This window comes from Phyllostomus hastatus, unplaced genomic scaffold, assembly GCF_019186645.2.
Source record: "Phyllostomus hastatus isolate PE091 unplaced genomic scaffold, TTU_PhHast_1.1 phas_scaffold_21, whole genome shotgun sequence".
Lineage (NCBI taxonomy): Eukaryota > Metazoa > Chordata > Mammalia > Chiroptera > Phyllostomidae > Phyllostomus > Phyllostomus hastatus.
Window position 1 is genome coordinate 1,774,910 of NW_025334017.1, and position 9,281 is coordinate 1,784,190.

The 9,281-nt window shown below is 38.9% G+C and overlaps 1 pseudogene; it reads right to left on the reverse strand.

The window, feature by feature from the left end:
* Positions 1 to 808: 808 nt before the first annotated feature.
* LOC123833230 lies at positions 809 to 5,273 on the reverse strand (annotated as a pseudogene).
* Positions 5,274 to 9,281: the final 4,008 nt, after the last annotated feature.

The following is a 9,281-nucleotide window of genomic DNA, read 5'->3' on the forward strand; positions in this document are numbered from 1 at the left end:
TGCCTGGGTTGTGGGCCAGGTCCCCATTGGGGGCCACATGAGAGGAAACCACACATTGATGTTTCTTTCTCTCTCTTTCTCCCTCCCTTTACCTCTCTAAAAATAAATAAATAAAATCTTAAAAAAAAAAACAGTCTGTGAATAGACTAAGACCAGTCCCTCATGAGTGAAAGGCAGAGATTCCTGTCAGATCACCACATAGGATCAGGGTAAAAATCTCTACATAAAATATAAGACTTAGAACAACTTCTTTTGACAGTTGCAGAGGAAAAGCAATCAAGATGTTTCAAGAAAAGACTGCAGAATACACTGTGCCTGAGAGCAAAGGAGGCCTTGAGGTTGAACAGTAGGAGTCCTTAGAATGGAGACTAGTATTTTGGCTTATGCCCAGCATTGTTTTTGGATTTCTTTCTAAGACTTTAAACTCTACTACTATGTTAGGTGATATCTAGATACCCAATTGGTTGTCAGGTTGCTGATACAACAAGGACGTGGAAGATTCTACTTCATCAGGTTCCCATCACCTTGCATCAGCTCCCCACCTAGCCCACCTGAGAGTTCCTCTCACATCCAAAATTACAAATGAGTGTTCACCAAGGAGTCACATTTTCCCCGCAAAGATATGTTTCTCCATAGTCTGGAAGATGAGGTCCTCTGCAGTTCTCATAGTGGCAATGGAACCTGAGCAGTAGCTTCAGATATGCAACAGACCCTCTCCCAACTCTCGTTCCTTTGGGCTAAAGGAAACTATATTTCAAATCCTATCTTTTGAGTCTCTTCTCTAGCTACAGGGGAAGTAATAGCTTCTCTAGTAAAAGGAGATGCTGGATTGGCCTCCATGTGGATTCAGAACTTTGTTGTGAGATCCAGGCCATGGGCCCAACTTGGATTCATGGCTGCCAACCCAGAGCATGGGGTGAGCTGGGGCTGGGGCCCCCAGTCATGGTCTGCTTCTCTCAGGCCACCTTTCTCACCTGGCTCTTTTCTGGGCAAGGTGCTCCTTGAGGCTTTAAGGTCCAATTTTGGGTCTTCTTCACATAAGAGCACATGGTCCTTTGGTTTGTTTGGGTGTGCCAAGGGTAAAGTGGCTGTCACTGGCGACCTCAAAAATGTCACTAGTCTTCCCACCAGATGGGTTCAGAGGCTGTCAAGTATGCACAGGTGTTGATTCCTCAAAGATACCACTTCCTTTCCCCCCGGGGCAGTTGTTTCTCTTAGGAATGTTTTGAGGTTCTTCAGTTGGTCCAAAAATATTCAATGCTATCCTGTTGGGTAGACCTGAAAGAACACCTTCTTCTGGACTTCTGAAAAGATGGCTTGATGCTCCTCCCTAAGGCTTCATGGCCCCCCTGGAGTTGGCTAACGGCCCCTGCTTGCTCCTTGCCCCTTGTCGCCTGCCGAGGTTCCTGCCAGGCTGCACACCTCAGATTGTTTTTTAACTGAAGTTGCCAGTTGCATCACCTTTTTTTGTTTTTCCTCTTTGGCTCACAAAATATGTGCAATAAAATATTTATATTAACTCTCACAGTTAAAACATTACATTGCTTACTAATTTGCAAACTAAAAGATCAAACCAAAAAGAATGAAGGTAAGCGTGATGCATAAAATATTGCTTTAATAATAATAGTATGGTGGAAAATATGATGAGAATTCACTCAAAACAATGATTATGTCCACTGGTATCTAATGAGTAGGAATTATTATACCATAATCTGAGACTAAAGATAGGTTCCTATTTAAATTGTATGACAAATACGAATAGAATTCCAATAGGCTAGACTTTTCTAAGGAAAATAGCTTTGGTGAAAAAAATGAAGTTATACTATTCTACTTATTATCTCTCTATCTGAAGCTCCCTTGGAAAAGCTGAAGTTATCCAGACAGGAAGCAATTATGGTTAATATGTTTCTTCTCCCCATTCCACGTTTCCTCCTCTGTGTGCTCTGTGACTCTCAACATCATACTGGGTAGCAGATCATGGTGGGTAAAGAGAAGCTGGATGAGATAACACATCTATCATTTTCTCTCTGGTCTTTGACACTCTCCAAATGGTGTAGTGGTTGGCAACAAAGGGTTGGCCTCCTGATTTTTCCTTCCACCCGGTCTCTTTTAATGTCACCCACACATTCACCCATGTGTCCACCTACACATGTGCAAGGGAGAGTGATTATCTGAATAAATTAGCTAAAAACACTAACCTAAAAATCCATTTTTAGGTAGAAAATTGGAAAAATGACATGCTAAAGAAATAACCTAAATTTCTTACAAAATTTAAAATTATGTTGGCATTCCCATGACAGAATAAACCCAAAGTTGAGAGATTACTTCTTCATGTTATTTTATAATTACTATGTAACAATTATAATCAGTTTTTTTTCACAATATTTGTGGGGTCTGATGAGTTCATTTCAACTAATCTTGTAATTATCATTTAGCATTGTATGTCTCCTCTCCGCCATAAAATTTATATATTTTATTATTTTTCCTATTCTTATGTCCCAAATAAGAGGAATCTATATTACATTTCTCATCAAATCTAATCTTCTGCTCTTCTAGTGCCTCCTCACTAGTGCAAATTGTTATGTTGGAAATGGTCACAAGATGTTGAGATATTGATCTCCTCAATTATAAGACAGCTTGGGGCTAGAGCCCTTAGGCTGGTGTTCTCTAGATGTAAGCAGCTTTGTACATTTGTTCCAGTATGTTTCACAAATTCTGACAAGCTTTATGTGGGAAAGATGTGGGAAGACATTACTCTAAACTTGTTTTAGACCCTTTTCCCTTCTGCCTCCTTCTGGCTCTATGGATTCTCACTCTCCCTATTTTGAAATTTCAGCACACTATCTGTTCTCTTCAGTCAACACAATCAGGATTTCCCAGTCTATAGTCCCAATACTAAAATGGACACATACAGATGTCACTGCCTCTTTCTAACTTTATAAATTACCAGTAACTACAAAGAAAAGTCAACCTCCATACTCTATTAAAATGGAAAATGTGTAAACCCAAATTGCAAGATTGAGGAAAGACTATAAGTAGAAAAGGAGGCCAACAGAGACTGAGAGAGAAGATGACCTAGGCTGAAAATGTAAGATGAAATTCCCCAAGCACAGCTCTCCACTCAGTTTTCCAAAGCAAGTGTCATATTCTAAAAGAAAAACAAATTCGTTGTTTGAGGCAATAGAAACTTGGTATACTAACCAAACTGGCTATGAAATCTTTTGGGGGACACATTTTGGTAAAGAGGACTGAAGAAAAAATCAAGTAGAGCCCTGGCTTGTATGGCTGTTCATTTGGAGTGCTGTCCTGTAAACCTGAAAGGTTGTGGGTTCAATTCTTGGTCAGGGCATAGGCCTAGGTTGTGGATTTTGTACAAGGTGCAATTGATGGATGTTTCTCTTTCACATCAATGTTTCTCTCCCTCTTTCCCCCATCACTAAAATCAATAAGCATGTCCTCGAGCAAGGATTACAAAAAAAGAAAAGAAAGATATGAGGCAGAAACACCATATTTGTAGGAAGCAGTCTGTTGTTGAGGCACAGGAGGGGAGAGAAGGCTCCACATAGGGAGCAGCTATGCTACTGCTGCTCTTGGTGGCCTAGATACCTCATTCACTGCCATAGGTCCACTGTGTCATAAAGACCTTTACTGTGTACCAGGTAGAGTTCTTGAGAGCCCTAAAATTAAAAGCCTTGAAATCTAAGACTCTTTCCTAAAGCCTTGAAATCTAAGACTCTTTCCTAATAGTGGGAAACCCCACTATTACTGATCCAGGAAGAACTTTCCTATTCAAAATAATTCCACTCTGAATAAAATGAACCAAATTATATTTTTAAAAATAAAAGATAATAAGAAAAAGAAATTAAAGGTAAAGAACACTTAGAAAAAAATATGGGATCGCTTCTCAGTCTTTTGGCTAAGATCAAGTGTAGAAAAAAATATAGGAAGATAACCTTACCCAATGTGGCTCCCCCCTTGTAGAATTAGTTGTGGGGATTTATGACAACTTATCTAGTTCTCAGATCTGTTCTTGGATAGGAAACCTTTTAATGGAAGGCCCAATTGAGATAGGACTCTGTATATGGTGATTCTTCTTTCAAGACTTCTTTAGAGAGACCTTGGCCATTTATCAGGGTGATTGCCCTAAGAAAAAGGAAGTATGTATCTAGATTTTCTAAGAATTATTATTACTGGATTTAAGTTGTCAAATCCAGAAACTAGAAATATCCCTGTAGTATATTGGTCAAAATGGGAGTTTATAGAAGCTGAATGATAGATGGGGTGTTGGCATGGGTTTATCTCAGAGAGAGCCCAGTAAGAGTATAGATGGACCCATCCTGTGGTTACTTCCCCAATCTCCAAATGCATAGTGAGAATAGACATACTTAGTAACAGAATAATTGACAAAATAGTAAACCAAAAGCAATGCCACATTACTAAGAAAACTACACAAATTTTTGCAACCATCAAAAAATTGGGAGGTGTAAGAGTAGTTATTCCTATTATATCTCTATTTAATTTTTATTTTTAGACAATGCAAAGCCATGGATTGTGGGGACAGATTCTATTGTATATTGCTGCAAAATTTATCAGGTGATGATGCAATCACATCTGTAGTTAAAGATGTTAAGTCCTTATTGCAGAAATAATCAAAGCCCCTGACAGCTATTTATTATCAGTGTTTTCCCTGTGGACATCAGCATAGGTAATCAGAAACATCACATAAGAAACCTAAAAAAGTAAGGCCTTTATCAACTCCTCTGCTCTTTGTTATAATATAGCCTGAAGTTGCACTGGCCAGTTTGGTAGCCTCTAGCTACATATGGTGGCTATTGGCCACCGATGAAGTGGCTGGCACAAATAGAGATGTGTTGTGAGAATAAAGTACATACTAGGTTTTTAAGTCTTAGTGTAACAAACTAAAATGGGTTATTAATATATGAGTTACATGTTGAAGTGATAATATTTTAATGCATTGAGCTAAATTAAATATATTATTAGTTTCCCTCATTTATTTAAAAATATTTAAAGTGGGAAATGTGGCTTGCATGTACTTTTTACATTGTGTTTCTAGTGGACAAAGTAGGCCTAGAAGAGACTGGATTGTATTGATAACCAAAAGAACATTATAGAGGTCTATTGGTTGATGAAATTAAAATAATTGGACACAGTATAAAGGAAGTTGGGCGCATCCCAAATGCCTTACTTAGTTTTACGTATGCCAAGGATTAAGCGATTCAGGGACTTACCATATAGTGAAGATTCTTTGGCATGCTTTGATGCCTGGTCTAAAGTAAGAGATGTATTTGTACATCTTGCTTTGACCACCATATATAAAAAATACAATACTTGGTAGCCCTGTTTGTAGTTTAGAGGCAATATATTCTATATTTGGGCATGCTGTTTTGACTTACTTACCCAGTAACCAATACAACAGATAACTTGAATAAGGACCAGGGCAAAACCAACCAGCCAAGCAATAAGAAAATTTTCAAAGAACTGGAACAAACACTGGACAGGTGGCTCAGTTGGTTGGAGTTTCCTCCATACACCAAAAGGTGGTGGGTTTGATCCCCAGTCAGGATATGTAGTTAAGTCATCAGTTCGACCCCCTTTTGGAGAACATATGCGAGGCAACCAATTGATGTTTCTCTTTCACATCAATGTTTTTTTCTCTTTCATTCTCTCTCTCTCTCTCTCTCTCTCTCTCTCTCTCTCTCTCTCTCTCTCTCTCTCTCTCTCTCAAATTAATAGAAGCATATCCTTGGGTGAGAATTTTTTAAAAGAATAAGTTCTGCAGGCTTTGCCTCAGGAATCTTATGTCCCAACAGGCCCAGTGATATTGGAAGATCTGTTGCAAGTCCCAGGAGAATCATAGCATGAGTCTTTTGGATTTGAGAGTAAAATCTCTCTCTCTCTTTTTTTTATTTTAATCATTGTTCAAGTACAGTTTTCTCCCTTTTACTCCCAATCCAGCCCACCCACCCAACCCTCCCCACTTTCCTCCCATTTCCACCTGCCCTAGATTTTGTCCATGTGTCCTTTAAATTTGTTCCTGTAGACCCTTCCCATTGTCCCCTGAAATTCCCTCCCCTCTCCCCTCTGGTCACTGTCAGCCTGTCATCTATTTCAGTGTCTTTGACTATATTTTGCTTGTTTCTTTGTTTTGTTGTTTAGGTTCCTATTAAAGGTGAGATCATATGGTATTTGTCTTTCACTTTTATATTGAAAATTATTCTCCTTTAGAAAAGCATCCCCTAGACAGCTACTGTTCCTGGTAGTGAAGGCATGCACAACTGTGGTATATCAAGGGACTGTCATACACTGGGTGTTATATGATCTACCTGTCCATAAAAGTACACATATTCCAACCATTTCTTTTTTTTTATTTTAATCACTGTTCAAATACAGTTTTATCCTTTTTACTCCCAATCCAGTCCCCCCCTCCCCCCCTCCCCACTTCCTTCCCATTACCACCCTCCCCTTAGTTTATGACCATGTGTCCTTTAAGTTTGTTCCTGTGAACCCTTCTCACTGTCCCCTTAAATTCCCTCTACTCTCTTCTGTGGGCACTGTCAGCTGGCCTCTATTTCAGTGTTATACTTTCAGGGATCATTTCTTTTTTTTTAAGATTTTATTTATTTATTTTTAGAGAGGGAAGGGAGGGAGGGAGGGAGAGAGAGAGAGAGAGAGAGAGAGAGAGAGAGAGAGAGAGAGAGAGGGAGGGAGAGGGAGAGAGACAGAGAGAGAGAGAGACATCAGTGTGCGGTTGCTAGGGGTTCTGGCCTGCAACCCAGGAATGTACCCTGGCTGGGAATCGAACCTGGGACACTTTGGTTCCCAGCCCATGCTCAATCCACTGAGCTACACTAGCCAGGCCAGGGATCATTTCTATAGTTCGTTACAACCATTTCTTTATAAAATGGCACAAGTAACTAGTACTGGCAAGTAACTCAGACTGCCAGGATACTTGTTCCAAATGATTTGCCATCTCCCTTTCATCTCAATTCCATGGCCTTATGGGAATTCCCTAAAACAATTAACTGAAGAGGAAAAAGTGCAGGTCTGGTTTATTTGTGTATCTGCATCAGGTAGAAATATAAAGCTGCTGCACCTCTTTCCTGCTCTGGGGTAGCCCAAAGGCAGTCATGATGGGAAGTCTCAGTGGCTACAACCTCCAATCAAAAACATTGTGGGAAATGCAAGGTAGCTTCAAGTACAAATCTACACTGATTTGTGAGCAATAATTAATGTTCTGGGATGCTGGACAGAAACTTATGATAAACAAGACTAGATGGTTGTTGACAAGGTGGTCTGAAGGATAAGTACACAAATGCAACTTTTGCAATTTCCCTAGAAGTGAAAATCTTCATATCTCAGGTGAGTGTGTACCCAATCTCTTTCGCACTCCTCCCATCAATAGGTCCAGGTAAAAAGTGAGTATGGTGGCAGCAATAGTGATCTTTCCCTTTTAAATATTTGCTAACAACAAACTCATTCCCTTAATACCAGCAATTTTCTAAGTGAAAACAACTTTTTATTCACCCACATAAGACACTAGGTTTTTAGACACAATATGAGAAAAACCTAAAGCCACAACAGTAGTTTCAAAGGCATCGATTGTAATGCTCTCTCAAATTACCTTGTCAAGTTCTTAGACCGATCTGCCTTTGGAATAAGAGAAGTTAAATACTTCATATGATTTGAAGTGGAAATAAAACCATAATTTGTTGCCTCTTTGTATTTGGTGAATGTATATATTATTCTACTGCAAAATACAAGTCAAATTCCCATAATAAAATATTTCGTTTGTCTCATGCAGAGCAGCAAGCTACAAGTGAACAATCACCAAGACTGGTCTGGCTACTTGCACTGTATCATTTGAGCAGCCAAGGACACCATTCCCAAAAAGGCTGCAGGACCTAGGTTGACTTGCCTCCTGTGAAGAGGGCTGTGCTCAATGCAGATGTCGAAGATTCATGCCCTTGTTTTACTACCCAGCACATGTATTAGCCTGGACAAGTCATTGAACCCCCTTGAATTTTAAATTCTTTGCCTGTGACAGAGTGGTAAAAATGCCTGCTTTATAGGCTTGTGTATGGTTACATTATGAGGACTGTAAATAATTCAGTAGGACTAGATCATGGGGTGGGTTTAGGGGACAGGAGAGCAAAGAAGCTCTAAGAGAGGACAGAGTCCAGCAGATGAAAGGCACAGAAATCTGCAGTAGGGACCTAGGACTGTATTTTGCAGGATTTGCATTAGTCAGAACTTTGTGATGAATTGTATATTTTTGTTTCAGACCTAATTTTCAATTCAGCTTTTGATTTCTTTATGTTCCCAAGCAAACAGAATCTTCAGGTAACCTTAAGGAAAGTCACAGCCTTTTCTTAATAAGGCCTATTTCAATTAAAGTATGTCACCTCTTGTGAAGAAGGAACCACATGATAATATTGCAACTTAGAAAATAAACCATGAGGAAGCAGACTCTTAAACAAATTTAGTCAAAAATAAAAATAGTAACATTGGGATGAATAATGCATAAAATATATGTGCTCAAATTCATCGCCTACATCAACAGAAGTCCAAAATTTATACTTTGCAACTGAGATCTGTGCTGCACAATATAATAGCCACTACTAACAAACACTTGAAACACGGCTAGTCCAGGTTGAGATGTGCTCTAAGTGTAAAATGTACCAAAAATTTTAAACACTTAGTACATAAAAGTAAAATCTCTCAATTTTTATATTGACTATAGATGAGTAATATTTTAGAATAGTGCTTCAGTAGAATATATTATTAAAATTAATTTGACTTTTTTTCTTTTACCTTTATAATGAAGCTACTAGAATATAAAAAACTGCATATGTGGCACACATTCCATTTTGATTAAAACACAATGTTCTAGATCATTCTATAAGAACATTAGAAACATAAGCAGCTTCTCAGTACCATTGTTTTTTACGTGCTCTCTGAGGAATGACTTAAACTACTTGAATGTAAAAGTTATGTTTATCTTTTATAATTCCTGGAGCAAGTGGAGTATATGTCTTAGGTCATGAGTGTAACTATCTTTTTGTGTTTGTGCTTTAGCAAAAAAAGGAAATTGAGAAATCACTGTGAAAACTAATGATGTTCCTCCCAAACCTTGAGCCCAGAGCTGACCTTTGTAGTCGGCTGTGGTCAGAGTCTTTGTGCGCCTATGTTGGTCCCCAAAGCCTCTCTTCAGAGAGCTCAGGTCTGTGAGACAGCAATGCAAGTAAGTGGGGATAAACAAG